A 17,108-nucleotide genomic window follows, 5' to 3' on the forward strand; every position below is an offset into this window, starting at 1 on the left:
ACTCCCCAGTGATATTATGGGACACATATAAAACCATGTTTAGTGATCCAGCCCAGAATATAGTGGCAACACAACAGAAAGCTAAGGGTCATCAGGAACGGGACTTGGAACAGAGCCTGACAGAGTTTGAAAGAGACTGGGTGGGTAAGGGGACCCCACACATACCCAAAATTAGTTTCTACCTGGGAAAGGCTCTGTAACATTACATGAAAGCCTGGAAGAGACCACTATCTCTTGATACAGAAAAAAACAAAGAAACTGGGTACAAGATGGGCCATCTGCTAGCTTGGCTTAGCAGATGGGAAGAGGAGGTGGGATGGTTGGCCGGGGTCCTGACAGAGGAAGGAGTCCTGGTTGGATCTGACGGGGACATAGCACAAGATTTTGCAAGACACTTTAATTAGCTCTACATGGCAAGAACAGGTTGGTCCAGGCAGGAGATCTCAGAATTCCTAGGCGATATCAGGGTACCGCAACTGGTGAAATTAAACCAGGAGGTGCTAGAGGCCGACATAACCATCACAGTGATAGAAGAGGCACTAGCTAACATGAAATCAGGCATAACACCTGGGCCGCCTGATTTCACAGAGGAAATGTTTAAGTGCCTGGCACCACTCCTTAATCCACATATGAAGAAGCTACCATTAAATAAGATTTTCCTTTAATCCCTCCTACTCTTCACATTCTAGATGTAAACGCATTAGTGCAATCCAGGTTGAACTACACCAATGCTACCTTCAGAGCAGTTCCCCAGAAAGTTCCAGAATGCAGTGGCACGTTGGTTCTCCAACATCCCTAGACGTGTACATATTACGCTTATGATTAGATCACTGTACTGGCTACTGCTTAGATCCAGGATTATTTTTAAACCAATGGCTATTATTCTTAACAGTGTATTCCTGCTTACCGCCTGCACAGTACAGAATTGGACAGCAGCACACTTTTCACTCTGTGATTTTTCTAAAGTTTGCGCTCTTTTGAGGACCATGCTGAGACAATGGAATGTGCTCCGATGGCCTTACACCTTGTTTCAGATTTGCTCCAATTTAGACATCTTTTGCTGTTATGTTCTTGATAGATTTTAATATAATACACCACAGTATTTAGCTAATGGTGCACATTATCATGGTGATACAGCAGCTGAACAGCTTCTTGGCTGCCCTACTATGTCCGTGCAGTGTCCTGGTGTAGAACATTCACTTTAAAAGATTCCCTAATGCCCTAATGTCATTGGTCTGGATATGGGTGGAATCCTCAATTCATTCTTTTGATGTTGCTCATTGCAGTATATCATATTGCGTATCCAGTCTGGTATAGTCGGGGGCAGGGCCTTGACCCTTTGCATATCATCAGCTCTGCTCTCTACTATAAGCAGTGCAAGTGCCATGAACTTCCTCAGCCTTCCAAGCATATCTTTAGGAGACTCAAGTAACCTCAACTTGGGTGATGGCCATGTCCTTGTCAGTATATCTTTAAGAGACCCAAGTAACGTCAACTTGGGTGATGGCCATGGCCTTGTCAGTATATCTTTAAGAGACCCAAGTGACGCCAACTTGGGTGATGGCCATGGCCTTGTCAGTAAGTCTTTAAGAGACCCAAATAACACCAATTTGGGTGATGGCCATGGCCTTGTCAGTATATTTTTAATTGAATGAAGTAACACCAAATTGGGTGAAGGCCATGGCCTTGTCAGTGTATCTTTAAGAGAACCAAGTAGCACCAACATGGGTGATTGCTGAATGTTCACTTTTTTAACATTTGAACAATCGCATAGAATACTTACCTCCCTTATGGGCACACTATCGGGCAAGACCAGGCTGGGTGGAGGAGACCAGCCTGTGGGGCATTACATTGATTGATTAATGCATTCTCCTTAAGACCATTTCACCTTCGAGAATAGGGATGTAGTACAGTCTATGAAGAAACTAGAGACCAGTCTGAGGCTTTTGTTTGGGGATAGAGCACCCTATTGTGTTCAGCAAGGTTGCAATCCTGCTTCATAAACCTGAGATTATAATTCTACATACTATTCATCCCTTGCTGGAGGATGGTCAATGGATAGTTCTTCTTGCACCTTTCTTGGTCTGCGTTGTAACTTGTCACAAGGCCATATTGTACATGTTGCTGTGTTAATGTCTGAGGTTGGTTGGGCTGCCAGCAGGTGCACTACAGCCTTTAATGGCCGGAGCAGTGGTGTAACATTTGCCCTCACAGTTCCCTGCAGTGCAGGGGTGTGAGCTCCTTGGGAAATTACACTGACTGGGTCTGGGACCAGTTGGTTTGATACGCTTGTGTGCTGGCTGGGGCTGTGCACGGGCAGTGGGCCCCTGGCCTAAGAGCTCCTAAAAGGGTCCGTGGTCAGCTTCATGTACTTAGCAGGGGGTCCCCCAAGTTTCCTTACGAAACAGGGCCGGGCATTTCTGTTGTCCTTTTCCAGCGCTAGGTGAGGTCAGTACTGTTGGGATGGCACCAATAATGTGTGGTGTGCTTGGGCACACACGGCCTGTGATGGATGCAATTCCTAATAAGTCACAAGTTGCAACCTACCTCATTAAAATGCATGAGGTAGTTCCATTTGTGACCCACTAGAAATCACTAATGAAACCCAAAGGAGATCGTTCATTAGGAATACCAATTTCCTAATTGCGATTCGGAGAGATTCGCAATTAGGAAATCGGTATTCCCAATGTTAGTACATCTAGCCCACAGGTACTAGAGTTTGGTCATGGTAACTATAACTTGAAACAGCCTGAGAGAGTGAGGATGTGCAATTGTCTGAAGTGGCCATTTTTTTCTCAGAGCATTAATCGGTCTGAAGAGTTGCCATTTTGGAAAGAGTGAGGGGGGGTTGATACAAAATTCTCTCAGCCCACTTTTCTCTTGTCTGCACATTCAACAAGCAGTGAGTCTCCCTAAAACTGCAAATTAACAAATTAAAATTATAGTTAACATCAGTTTTCAGTTGTTCGCTGCAGCTTTTTAAAATCCATGAAAAATAAGTGTGAATAAGCTTCTTTCCTGTAAAATTGAAAAAGTAACATTTACATTCTTCTATCTGCTGGTCTTGATGGTCCGTTTATCTTTCCTTAGCTAATAAGATGTAACTTTTCAAGGCTAAAACTCTGTGGCCAGATGGCAGGCGTGAATATTTTGATTGTCTATTACATTAAGTTTTTTTCAGCATGGTACCTGCAGGAAGAATGAGGGAGGAGAAATGAGCTAATTCATTGTACTTTATGGTCATTATTTTACTTTTGCAGAAAAGGTTATGGGCCAGATGTATGGAGATGCAATAGCAATTGCTTTTTAGGAAAAGCAAAATGATTCTATCAGAATACAGATTTCCTAATAGTAATTCCTACAAAGTAGGAATTGCTATTAAAAAGTTGAAATTAAGAAATCCCATGACATTTGTTACAATGGGCAGTGCAGGGGTAAACCTGCCCTGCACCCTCATAGTGCACACTGCTGGTACCCCCTGCGGGCAGCAGCATTGCCAGCAACAACGCTACTGCCACTGTCCCGCTGGGCTGCCAAGCAGGAAAGTCGTAATGGGGCCCATGGGGAAACGCCTCTACGTTAGCGTTCAGCCCGTCTGGAGTGTGACGGACAGGTCTTCCCATCCGCCAAACTCATAATGAGCTCCTCAGGGACTTTTGTAATTCGATGGATGGCCCATTGTTCTGCAAGGGGGGCCAGAGTAGATTACTCTGTCCACCCAGTGGAGGGAGAGCCCACTGAGTTATTGACTTCTAAGCCGGCATGTCATTTATAATGCACTGCGGTTCCTGGCAGTACAGTTCACTGTTTGGCACAGGACTGCATCAACTGGATGCAGTGCTGCACCAAACTGTTTTATTTTCTCATTTTCAAAAATAAAATCCTGAAACCTGTAAAAGAAATCAGATTTTCTATGTGAAAATAAAAAATAAATTCAGTACTCTCCACGTGAGCCATCTCTATGGGACATATTTTCTATTTTACTGTCCCTCACTGCCAGCGTTTTCCAGGCTGTGACGCTAAGTAAGAAATGACTATACGTCCACCCATCCAAATTGGGCGGGCAGACATATCGCCATTTCTCAGATGGCCCTTACTTTATCGGTGGAACCTCAGTCATCTGCATTCCAAGGCCTAACCCCCTCCCCTCTTAAAAGCACTACTCTTTTCAGGAATTGGGCCCACCTAAACAACGGGTTAGCAGGTCTACTATTGACTTGCCTGCCCCAGACGGCAGCCTCAGATTGCTATAGGCTAACTTAGTTTCACTCCTCACTCTCTCATGTGGTTACTATTATGATAATAAGACTGCATGCTTTAGGGCGGCAGCACTTCTGAGTGTGGGTGAGTGAGTCAGTCCCACACTGAATTGAATTTTTTCAGCCTGACCTCCTTGGCCAGCCTGCAGTGTCTCAACCATCCTCGAAAGGAAGAGGTGCTTTGTGGTAGCCTAAACCTGACACTCTGACTCCTGAGGGAAGTCGTGGTGAACAGATCATACTTCTTTTACTCAGGGGCTCAGAGACTCACATATGCCAGAGCATTCCACGAGATGCAGAATGGATCCCAATGTATTTATTGAAGCAATTGCATCCTATTATAAAAAGCATGAGTTGCGATAGTTAGGCAGATGAAACGCAATGCAGCGATCATCTTTACAATCAGAGTAAAGTAGATAAACAACCCCACCATCTTTGTATGATCCTAAAAGCCTAAATATTCCCACCTACACCCTATGTCTAAAATCTAAGAGTACAACTCTAGTAACCCTTCTGCCTAGCTCGATCAAAAGGAGGGACCCGACCCCATACCTGAAGAGGCTGGAAAGGTTCTGCCTGTTTTCTGGATGGCAATCCTCTTGGGTACCTGCAGAGTCGGTGCCAGAATCAGCAAAGCTGTCAATGAAATGATGTGCACCACAGGATAGTCATGACTGGAATGCCTTCTGCCCCCTTTTTGCCTGTATGAGGAAAATGCCCTTTTTTGAAATGGTCATCCCCACTTTTTGCCACTGAGGTGCACTGGGTTCCTGGTGAACCGGCCCCCAGTGCGAGTGTTCCTTTCTCAAAAACAAGTAACATGGTGTACAATTGGCACACTCCTCCATCTGTGTTAGTCCCGAGTAAGTGGTACCCCTGGTGCCTAGGGCTTTGGTAGAAGAGAGGGCCCCTAAGGGTGGCAGCAGAGTTTGGGCCACCTTCATGGACCCCTCTAAAAATGAGAAGCACACAGCTGCCATCGCAGTCTACATGACCAGGAGAAAACATTACAGCACACCCTAGGTGTGCCATGGCCCCATCACTGCAGCTAAGTGTATGTAACTCACCCCTAAGGCAAGCCTTAGAGCCCTATGGCAGAGTGAAGTACACTTAGGCCCTCATTACAACCCTTGCGTTCTGTGGTATAGCTGCGGCAAGACTGGCAACAGGCTGGCGGAAAAAAAAATGGAATCACGACCGTGGCAGAAACCGCTAACACAGACAGCCAATTTAACACTCCGACTGCCACGGCAGTACAAACAAACAGCTTGGCGGTTACCGCCAACAGACAAGCGGAAGACAACGTACCGCCCACACTATTATGACAGGCCAATCCGCCAACCTTTCCGGGGCGGATTCAATGCGAACAAAAACATGGCGGAAACAGGACTTGGAAGGGAAAACTCTCACCTCTACACAACCCACGAGGAACCAGGACTCCATGGAGCCGGAACTTCAAATACTCCCTGCGATTGTCTTCCTGCTCCTCTACCAGGAGCACGACCAACGGCGGCGACGACCACGGTGAGTACTGCACCTACTACACAGGGAGAGGGGAGAGAAAAGAAAGTGACACACACGCAACACCCCCACCCCCACCCTCACCCACAACAAAACACACACAAATACATGCTGAAACATTACATTTCCCCCCCAAACCGCCTTGAAGAACGCAAGCACTAAAGGAAATGATTTGAACTAATGTAATCAAGAAAAATCCATTACTCTAAAATGTATATATACTATTAACAAATATGTACACCAAGAATTCAAGTCCAGGTACTGCACCTATATAGTCCATGGACCACTGGGCCAAAAATACATGGGCGAGGCCCACACAAGATACCCGATCCAAACGGAGAGAACACTGCAGGGGTATCAGATCGAAATAAAACAGGCACCTCAGGGGGAAGGGAAGTGGGGCACCTCAGCCGGATGAGTGCACAATGCCAGCTCCACAAGGGAGCTCCATGCCCATTGATGTATCCTGGAGAGTGCAAAGCCACAGTCTCTCAAATCTTTTCAGTGGGTGGTTTGCCCACTGCTTTATCCTGGGGAGTGCAAAGCCAGTCTCTCAAGCCTTTTCAGTGAGTGGTTTGCCCACTGCTTTATCCTGGGGAGTGCAAAGCCACAGTCTCTCAAGTTTCTCAAGTGGGTGGTTTGCCCACTGCTTTATCCTGGTGAGTGCAAAGCCACAGTCTCTCAAGTCTCTCAGGTGGGTGGTTTGCCCACTGCTTTATCCTGGGGAGTGCAAAGCCACGGTCTGTCAAGTGGATAACAGTCTCCACAGGTTCTGGAGGGGGCTTTGTGCCCAGAGTGCTTCATCCTGCCAAGGACAGAGGTAGTGGATGCCTTTCTCCACTGGTTCTGGAGGGGGCTTTGTTCCCAGAGTGCTTCATCCTGCCAAGAACTGAGATAGTGGATGCCTTTCTCCACTGGTTCTGGAGGGGGCTTTGTGCCCAGAGTGCTTCATCATTCCAAGGACTGAGGTAGTGGATGTGATAATCCACTGACGGTGGTGCAACATGGAAGCTGCCCAGGCTGCTGGAACTGACCACTAGCCTTGTAGGAATGACCACTGGGGATGGCAGCCATGTCTGTTGTGGTGCCACTGGCTCAGGATGTGGCGTGGCCGCTGGCGGCGGGCTCAGTAGCGGCGGTGTTTGCGGCGGTCATTGGGCAGCGGTGCTGGTGGGGGGCTCACTGACCTTGGTGCTGGCAGCAGTGTCATGAGTGGTGGTGCTGGTGGGGGGCTCACTGACCTCGGTGCTGGCGGTGGTGTCATGAGCAGCGGTGCTGGTGGCGGGCTCACTGACCTCGGTGCTGCTGAAGGGCACAGTGTCTGCGGTGCTGGTGAAGGGCTCAGTATCTTGGGTGCTGGCGGCGGTGGCCGTGGCGGCGGTGCATGTGGCGGTGGCGGTCTTGTCCGCCGTGCAGGTTGGCGGCGACTTGCCTTTATTTTTCAGGCCCTTCCCCACCTTGGATGGTGGCGAAGCTGTCTTGCCACTCCGAACTGTTGTCTTGGCTGAGCCCTTGGTGTCAGGTGTTTTGGCCCTCTCCCTGCGGGATGTGGGCAACTTCTTCTGTTTTGGACTCGCTCCTTGGGACACTGGCAGCCCTGCTGCTTGGAGTACTCCAAAAGCCAGTTACTGCTAGCACCACTGTGCCCGGTGATGTGGTGGCTGAGGTGCTAGGTTGGGACATGGAAAGGCGGGCCCTAGGGGACGGAAGGGGTGGGGGAGGTGAAGGGAAGAGGTCAAGGTTTGACAGGAAATGTTTTTTAGACACACTGGGACAGGTAGATGGAGGGGGTTTGGGAGTGGAAGAAGAGGTAGTGGTTGTAGGAGGTGTCCGTTTGCTGACTTTGGGTGAAGGTGCATGGGCCGGAGGCTGTCGTGAGGTGGATGGCTGCTGGGTGGGTGTGTGACTGCTTTTGTGTACTTTGGGAGGAGGGCTCACAGACACAGGGGATGTGTGAATAGTAGTGGGGGTGGTGACTGCATGTGAACGGTGTGTGGTGATGGGCATGCTGGTGATGGAGGTAGTGGCTGAAGATGTAGTGCATGCAGGTGTGAGTGGAGACGTGACAGGGAGGGAGGAGGGAGACGTGGAGGAGGGGGACACAGTGGAGGCAGTAGATGTTGGTATGTGTGCATAGGTATGATGCTTGTGTGAGTGCCTGTGGGATGTGTGGTGGTTGTTTGCCAGAGCTACCCTTGTGTGCTGAGGTGAGTGCAAGCTGGACTGATGGTGTGCTTGGGATAGGCTGAGGTACTGGGGATTGGGTCTGGGTGGAGGAAGTTGGAGGGGGAGGCTGGACACAGGGACAATGGCTTCCATCAGTGCTGAGGCCAGAGTCTGAAATGCTCGCTGTTGGGCTGCCTGTCCAGAATGAATGCGCTCCAGGTATGCATTTGTCTGTTGCAACTGCCTCTCTACACCCTGGATGGCATTCAGAATGGTAGACTGCCCAACAGTGAGGGATCTGAGGAGGTCAATGGCCTCCTCACTGAGGGCAGCAGGGCTGACTGTGGCAGGGTCTGAGGTGCCTGGGGCGAAAGTGATGCCCACCCTCCTGGGTGAGCGCCCACGGGGCACACGTTGAGGGGCTGCAGGGAGGGCGGTGCTGGTAGGGGGGGTGGCGGTTGTACCTGTAGATGCGAGGGACACAGAGGGGCCCGCCACCGCAAGGGAGCTCCCATCAGAGTAGGAGTCGGTGTCGCTGGTCTCTGCTCCAGTTCCCGCCGTGAAGCTCCCCTCGCCCTCCGTCCCACTGGTGAATTCTGACTCTGTTGTCTCGCTCTCCAGGGCCATGTGGGATGCAGCTCCCTCCTGCTCCGGTGGCACAGCTCCTCCGCCTGATGATGCTAATGCACACAAGAACAAGGAGAACACAAAAAGGGTGGGGGAAAGAAAGTAGAAAGACATGTTCAGTGCATGCTACCGTTGGCAGACACTACAGACACAGCAGCCCTCTGCATTACGCCATGCACTTAGAGTTCCTTAATTTATCACTGGGACATGGGGTACATGGTCTATGCCCGATTGCTGCACACATGGAAGTCACAGGAGCCTTACTAGGTGTAGATAGCTCTTACTACTGGTGGGGTTGGGGTGCCACTTAGCCTGCCTCACAAAGGTTCCTTGCCTACAAACCTCGCCCTAACCTAGGGGAACCCACTGCCCACCTCCCCCACGCAGACACCTCCAATGAGCACAGAGTCAGATGGATGTGATAGTACTCACCCCCATGTGGCTGCTGTGATGCCCTCAAGCGCCCATCCAACTCCAGATAGCCCACCGCCTGGATCCGGAACATCAGGGGGGTCATGGTGTGACGGGCACCCCTCCCACGTTGGGAGGCCATCCCCAGCTGGGCCTCTGCCGTCTTCTTGCTCCAGCGGCGAATGTCCTCCCATCTTTTCCGGCAGTGGGTGCTCCGTCTGTGGTGGACCCCCAGGGTCCGGATGTCCTTGGCGATGGCACGCCAAATATCCTTCTTCTGCTGGGCGCTGACCTACAGGGATAGTACAGGGGAAAAGGAAAAACTTTAACCGTCCAGACCATCACAGTCATTGTCCCACGTTCCCATCCTTGCCCTGACGCACATACACTCACAGTTGTATCATGGACGGCTCATTCCGCCCCCCACCATCTCCCATCCAACCCACTCCAAACAGGCATTGCCCATACAGCATGCTCACAGTGTACTCACCTGTTTGTCTGGAGGACCGTAGAGTAGCATGTACTGGGGGAGGACCCCATCCACTCATTTCTCCAGCTCCTCTGATGTGAAGGTAGGGGCTCTTTCCCCAGACACTTGAGCCATTGTCGCTTCCAGGTTGAGGTCACAGCAGCACTTGTAGTGTAGGTCCTCTCCTGTCGAAGATCAGGTATCAAGTGAGTGAACAGAGAGAAAATGGCGGTCACGTCCGCGGTGGGGCGTACCGTCACCACTGGCGTACATCGGCATTGGCTCCTGGGACCCATAGGGTCCAATGTTAACCAATGCAGGATTGCGTCGCGGTCTTCGACCGCCTACTGTGACGGTGTACAACGCCAGCGCAGTTACCTCATATCCCCTTGTCCCACCTTACAGGTCAGGCAGCCGCCATTTCAGGAGTCCACATGGCATTAATTTAAAATGTGTCACACATATCTAGGCCTTACATACACACTAAGACAGGCACATAGCGGATTGACAATTGTGTACAATAAAGTATTTTTTTTGTACCTTAGTGTTGGCTGACCCTCTGATCGCTGTTCTCATCCATAGAGCACGTCCGCTGGGGCAGGTGAGGAGATGGCGCCATCCTCCGGTGTACAGACCGCTGGTGGACCTGTTGACAATGGAAGAGCGACATGTAATAGTCACCTACAGACTTGATCGTGCCACAATCCAGGAACTGTATGTCCAGTTGGAGCCAGACCTGATGTCAGCTATCTGCCATCCCACAGGAATCCCCCCTCTAGTGCAGGTCCTGTCAGTACTCCATTTCCTGGCAAGTAGGTCTTTTCAAACAACAGTGGACATAGCATCAGGGATGTCCCAGCCTATGTTCTCAAACGTGTTGTCCAGAGTGTTTTATGCCCTGCTGAAACACATGCGCAGCTACATTGTTTTCCCTGAGGTGGAGGATTTGCCTACAGTGAAAGGTGACTTCTATGCCCTGGGACATATCCCCAACATCATAGGTACCATTGATGGGACACATGTGGCCATGGTACCCCCCGCAGGGGTGAAAAGGTGTACAGAAACCGGAAGAGCTACCATTCTATGAATGTGCAGATGGTGTGTTTGTCTGACCAGTACATCTCCCATGTGAACGCCAAGTTTCCTGTCTCAGTGCATGACGCTTACATTCTGAGGAATAGTAGCATCCCTTATGTGATGGGACAAATCCAGAGGCCCCGTGTGTGGCGATTAGGTGAGGACAAGGACCCTATACAGTGTGAATAGTTGTCTGGGTCTGAGATTGTCCATAAGGATTAGTGTGTGTCCAACAGTTGTACCTCAACATTTGCAGGTGACTCTGGCTACCCCAACCTGTCATAGTTACTGACCCCAGTGAGGAATCCCAGGACAAGGGCAGAGGAGGCACATGGGTGAACTAGGAGGGTTATAGAGAGGACCTTCGGCCTCCTGAAGGCCAGGTTCCGGTGCCTCCATATGACAGGCGGTTCCCTTTACTACTCACCAAAGAAGGTGTGCCAGATCATCGTGGCCTGCTGTATGCTGCACAACTTGGCTTTGCGATGACAGGTACCTTTTCTGCAGGAGGATGGTCCTGAAGGAGGTGTTGTGGCAGCTATGGAGCCTGTGGACAGTGAAGAAGAGATGGCAGAAGAAGAGGACATGTACAACAGAAACACCGTGATCCAACAATACTTCCAGTGAGACACAGATAAGAAGATATCACTGCCTCCTACATCTGATAAAATTGTTCGACCTTTCATCTGTCTGTCACTTTCACCCAGTGCATGCACCCTAACTTTTCACTTTCCCTTTCGATTTCACAGATGTGGGTCCCACTGTGTGCCCTCTGCTATGTTACCTCATGGACTAGAGCTGTGTGACATAGGTATGTTGAAAATAGAATGGACATTGCTGTTTCCCGCAGTTATTGCAAATACACATTTGCTAAAGCACAGACTGACTCCAGATTGTTTTGTGGTTCAAGGGTGTTTATGTAAGTGCTAAATAGTGGAGGGGGTTGTAAAATGGTCAGGGGTGATGGTGGAGGAATGTCCATGGCAAAGTCCAATCTATTGGTCTCACAGGTGCATTGTCCAAAGGGGCATAGGAAGTGGAGCTAGGGCAGTTTAAGGATGGACAGGGTGACAAAGTGGGACAGAAGGATAACATTCACTGTGGTCTCATTTCTTGGCGGGGGTCTTGGCATTGTTCTCTGTCTTTGTCCTGGATCTCAGGGACCGCTTTCAGGGTTGTTCTCCATCTGCAGGGGGTGGGGTGCTGGTTTCGTGGTCCTGTTGCGGTGCCTCCTGTCCACTAGCGCCGGCAGATGTGGTGGGCAGTTCATCGTCCAGGCTAGTGTCAGGGGCCCCTTGTTGTGCCACAGTGTCCCTCCTGGTGTTCACGAGGTCCTTCAGCACCCCTACAATGGTGCCCAGGGTGGTATTGATGGATTTGAGTTCCTCCCTGAACCCCAAATATTGTTCCTCCTGCAGCCGCTGGGTCTCTTGAAACTTAGCCAGTACTGTTTGCATCGTCTCCTGGGAATGATGGTACGCTCCCATGATGGAGAGGGCCTCGTGGAGAGTGGGTTCCCAGGGCCTGTCCTCCCCCTGTCGCATAGCAGCCCTCCCAGTTCCCTGGTTTTCCTGGGCTTCTGTCCCCTGAACCGTGTGCCCACTGCCACGGCCCCCAGGTCCCTCTTGTTCTTGGGGTGGTGGGTTAGCCTGGGCTCCCTGTAGTGGTGGACACACTGCTGCTTGACGTGTCCCGGGGATAGCGGTATGGGACCGCTGGGTGGGTGCTGTGCTGGTGTTTCCTGATGGGGGAGGCTCTGTGGTGGCCTGTGACTGTGTCAGGAGAACCGATTGTCCCGAGGTCCCAGATGGGCCGGGCTGGTCATCTAGATCCAGTTGGACAGAGCTGCTGTCATCACTGTGGGCTTCTTCTGTGGGGGGAGTGGACATGTCTGGAATCTCCTGTCCGGTGACGTTGGGTAGGGGTCCTGCAGGGGTGTAAAGGCATGATTATTGCATCTGTGTGTGCCATGGTGTGCAATGGGTGGGTGACCCTGTACCCCAGTGCTTACATTCTTGTGTAGGACCTTGTGTGATAATTGTTTAGAGGACTGTGTGGGTATGTGTAGTGGACATGTATTGGTGATGGGTGTCCATGCTTTGTTGTTGCATGCTGGGCTTGGTGTTGGAATGTGTGGTTTATGATAGTGGGACATATGTGAGGAGTTGGAGTGATGGGGGTGAGGGCGAGGGTGGGGGTATGTGATAGCATGCAGGTAGGGTGGGGGATGAAGTAGTGAAAGATTTGACTTACCAGAGTCCATTCCTCCAGCTACTCCTGCGAGGCCCTCAGGATGCAGTATAGCCAAGACCTGCTCCTCCCATGTTGTTAGCTGTGGGGGAGGAGGTGGGGGTCCGCCGCCAGTCCTCTGAACCGCAATGTGGTGTCTTGAGACCACGGAACGCACCTTCCCCTGTAGGTCGTTCCACCTCTTCCTGATGTCATCCCGTGTTCTTGGGTGCTGTCCTACTGCATTGACCCTGTCCACGATTCTGCGCCATAGCTCCATCTTCCTAGCTATGGAGGTGTGCTGCACCTGTGATCCGAATAGCTGTGGCTCTACCCGGATGATTTCCTCCACCATGACCCTGAGCTCCTCCTCATAAAACCTGGGGTGTCTTTGCGGTGCCATGGGGTGCGGTGGGTGATGTGTGAGGTGGTGTGTGTTGTGTTGTGTCTCTCTGCTTCTGCCAAATGTTTGGTTGTAAGGGTTTGTGGGTAATGTGGGTGTGTGTTTTATATTGTATTGGGTGTGTGGGAGTGGTGTGTGTATGTGTATCAGGTGTGTGTATTTGGAATTGTCCAATGTGGTAGTGTTTTGTAAATGTGTGTGTATTTTGAGAACGGCGGTGTGTACCGCCAATGGAATACAGCGGTTGAAAGACCGCCGCGTGGATTCGTGGGTCGTGATAGTGTGGGCATATTCCTGTTGGCGTGACGGTAGAGGTTTGGTTATCTCCAGTTTATCACTGACCTTTGGTGTGGCGGACTTGTGTGGGTGTCTAGATTTTGGAGGATTATGAGCTGTGGGTCGTAATAGCTGTAGCGGATTTCCGCTGCCGCGATGGTGTGTTGGCGGTCTTCTGCACGGCGGTACGCGGGATTTACCGCCAATGTTGTAATGAGGGCCTTAGTGTGTGGCCATATCTACACAAGCAGATATAGCCCTGTGATGCTTAGCCCCATTGCTAAGCATTGCAAGTGAAAGGGGATGACATTTTAAGGTGTGTTCCTCCAGTCCTGGGTGTAGCCACCCGTGTCCTGAGGCCCATTTGGTACCAGGACAGGTGGGAAAATGAGCTAGTTAATAGGTGTGTACCACAACTGGGCTAACGACATCCCTAAGGTGGGCCACCCAAGGTGGACACTCAAAGAAGGGTTCCACCACCTTGGTTTTGGTTAGAACTAGGCCTTTTGGGATAGGGATATGCCAACTCCCCAGAGGAAAGGATCATAACAGGGTGTAGGCACCAGCGAGGATACATAGCCCAATGGCTACTACCCTACACTCCTCTAAAAAGCCCTAAAATTCAGTATTTAGGTGGCTCCCTAACACCAGAAGCCAGATTTACCTAACAACAGGAAGAAGAGGACACATAAAAGCCGAAACGGCGAGAACTGCAGGCACCTGGTAAGCCTTTGGTGAGAAACCCTGCCTGCTTACCTTCTGCCGTCCTGACAATCGCAACATCATGGATCCTTCTGCAACTGTGGGGACTCCACAAGCCTTTGAGGTTCTCCAGCATTTTGCCAGGCCGTTAGCATCTCCCTAGGAATGGAGGAGCCAGCTATGTGCTACTTGCAGGCACCAACCAGTGTCCAGTTCACCGACCTGCTGATTCCTGGCTCAATCGTCGCAGCAGTCAGCCAGGAGGAGGTCACCATGCTCCAAGAAGTCAGTCTTGCCTCCCCACCAAGTAAGAAGACCCAATAATCCACCAGAGCTGAGCTGCACCAAAACCTAGGGTACTGGACCCCCTTGCCCATCTAAGGCTTGTTGAATCCCAACCTGTACTCCAATAGCAGAACCGAAGACCTGCCAGCGAGGGACATCAGCAAGACAGACGACAGCATTCTCAGTCATTCAGTTGACTTGTTTTGTCTTTCCCTCTGCAGGTCACCCAAAGAACAGTGTATGTCTTGAAGCAGGAGCACCACTGGTAAGGATCCACTGCACCTGAGCACCCCGGCCCGGTTCTACAACTTCCAGCGGTGTCCCACTGCTCTCCAGAAGTCTACCGACCAAGTCTCACTGTTAGGAGCTAGCAGACTTGTCCCCAAGTCCCCTCTTGCATTCTCTTTCCAGGTGGCCCCCTCATTCCAGGTAGCCAAGTGTTCAGTGCGCAGGAACCAAACACAACCAACACCACTGTACTCAGACACTCCTGGGCAGGTAAAGTTGAACTGCTGGTCTTGTCTTTGACTTTGAACCCCTAGCATCCTGCTACTTTCAGGGTACCCCCGAGAACTGACTGTAAACAATTCTATACAGCCATAGTACTTTGAAACTCATGCTGCATAAAAACACATTCATCTGCAAAAGTGTTACTTACTTGCAAAAACAGCTATAGTATTTATTATTCTGCAAATATTCTAGTATTTATAAATATTACAAACAAAATAACTGTTTTTTCTAAACAATTGGTCTTGAGTTGCTTCTTGAGTGTACATCTCATTTATTGACTGTGCATTCCACAAATGCTACGCCTAACTGTTCGTTCACACTAAAGCAAAAAGGGAGCTTTTGGGATTGTCATTTTTATCTCTGTAAACTAATAAGGGTCACCCTGGACTATCTGCATAGTGCCCCCCTACATTGGGTCAGTGCATAGATAGCCAGCTTCCTACACCTATGTGGTGTTTATATAATAAATCCTGCAGTGTTCTAAGAACAGACCTGACATACTAATGTGTCTAGACGCTGGGGACTGACTCCTGAGCTCCTGGAGTGGCAATACGAGTCAGAATTTCATGAACCGAACATGACAGCCTTGAATATAGAACAAATTTAATGTACACACAGGGCTGACCTAACAGGGTGTCCAAAAAGAAGTTCAAAGGGGCTAAAGCCCACTCCTTTCTGGGGTACCTCCCTGTAGCCAAAAAGGAGGCATGGTAACAGGATATCCCATCTCCTGCGGAGTTTTTCAGGGAGACCCATAATCATGCCTTTGAGAGTTTTATTAAATCTCTCCACCAGTCCATTTGTTTGTGGATGATAGGGTGTAGTGAACTTATAAGTCACACCACACTCCTTCCACATGGCCTTTAAGTATGCAGACATGAAATTGCTTCCCCTGTCTGATACTACTTCCTTTGGGAAGCCCTGTGAGAAAGTAGCCTCTTTCTAGCCTTGTTACCCCCACTTTTGGCCTGTTTGTGAGTGTATGTCAGGGTGTTTTCACTGTCTCACTGGGATCCTGCTAGCCAGGGCCCAGTGCTCATAGTGAAAACCCTATGTTTTCAGTATGTTTGTTATGTGTCACTGGGACCCTGCTAGTCAGGACCCCAGTGCTCATAAGTTTGTGGCCTATAGGTATGTGTTCCCTGTGTGGTGCCTAACTGTCTCACTGAGGCTCTGCTAACCAGAACCTCAGTGGTTATGCTCTCTCACTTCTTTCAAATTGTCACTAACAGGCTAGTGACCAATTTTACCAATTTACATTGGCTTACTGGAACACCCTTATAATTCCCTAGTATATGGTACTAAGGTACCCAGGGTATTGGGGTTCCAGGAGATCCCTATGGGCTGCAGCATTTCTTTTGCCACCCATAGGGAGCTCTGACAATTCTTACACAGGCCTGCCACTGCAGCCTGAGTGAAATAACGTCCACGTTATTTCACAGCCATTTTACACTGCACTTAAGTAACTTATAAGTCACCTATATGTCTAACCTTTACCTGGTAAAGGTTAGGTGCAAAGTTACTTAGTGTGAGGGCACCCTGGCACTAGCCAAGGTGCCCCCACATTGTTCAGAGCCAATTCCCTGAACTTTGTGAGTGCGGGGACATCATTACACGCGTGCACTACATATAGGTCACTACCTATATGTAGCTTCACAATGGTAACTCCGAATATGGACATGTAACATGTCTAAGATCATGGAATTGCCCCCTCTATGCCATCCTGGCATTGTTGGCACAATTCCATGATCCCAGTGGTCTGTAGCACAGACCCTGGTACTGCCAAACTGCCCTTCCTGGGGTTTCACTGCAGCTGCTGCTGCTGCCAACCCCTCAGACAGGCATCTGCCCTCCTGGGGTCCAGCCAGGCCTGGCCCAGGATGGCAGAACAAAGAACTTCCTCTGAGAGAGGGTGTGACACCCTCTCCCTTTGGAAAATGGTGTGAAGGCAGGGGAGGAGTAGCCTCCCCCAGCCTCTGGAAATGCTTTGTTGGGCACAGAGGTGCCCAATTCTGCATAAGCCAGTCTACACCGGTTCAGGGGACCCCTTAGCCCTGCTCTGGCGCGAAACTGGACAAAGGAAAGGGGAGTGACCACTCCCCTGACCTGCACCTCCCCTGGGAGGTGTCCAGAGCTCCTCCAGTGTGCTCCAGACCTCTGCCATCTTGGAAAC

At 50.2% G+C, this 17,108-nt stretch overlaps 1 protein-coding gene across 4 annotated transcripts in view; it reads right to left on the reverse strand.

Annotated features, from left to right (window-relative positions):
* The window catches only part of LOC138249674 (transient receptor potential cation channel subfamily M member 2-like), a 519,042-nt gene that overhangs the window by 159,956 nt on the left and 341,978 nt on the right, over positions 1-17,108 (reverse strand). The gene's annotated exons all lie outside the window — the stretch shown is intronic.

This window comes from Pleurodeles waltl, chromosome 8, assembly GCF_031143425.1.
Source record: "Pleurodeles waltl isolate 20211129_DDA chromosome 8, aPleWal1.hap1.20221129, whole genome shotgun sequence".
Lineage (NCBI taxonomy): Eukaryota > Metazoa > Chordata > Amphibia > Caudata > Salamandridae > Pleurodeles > Pleurodeles waltl.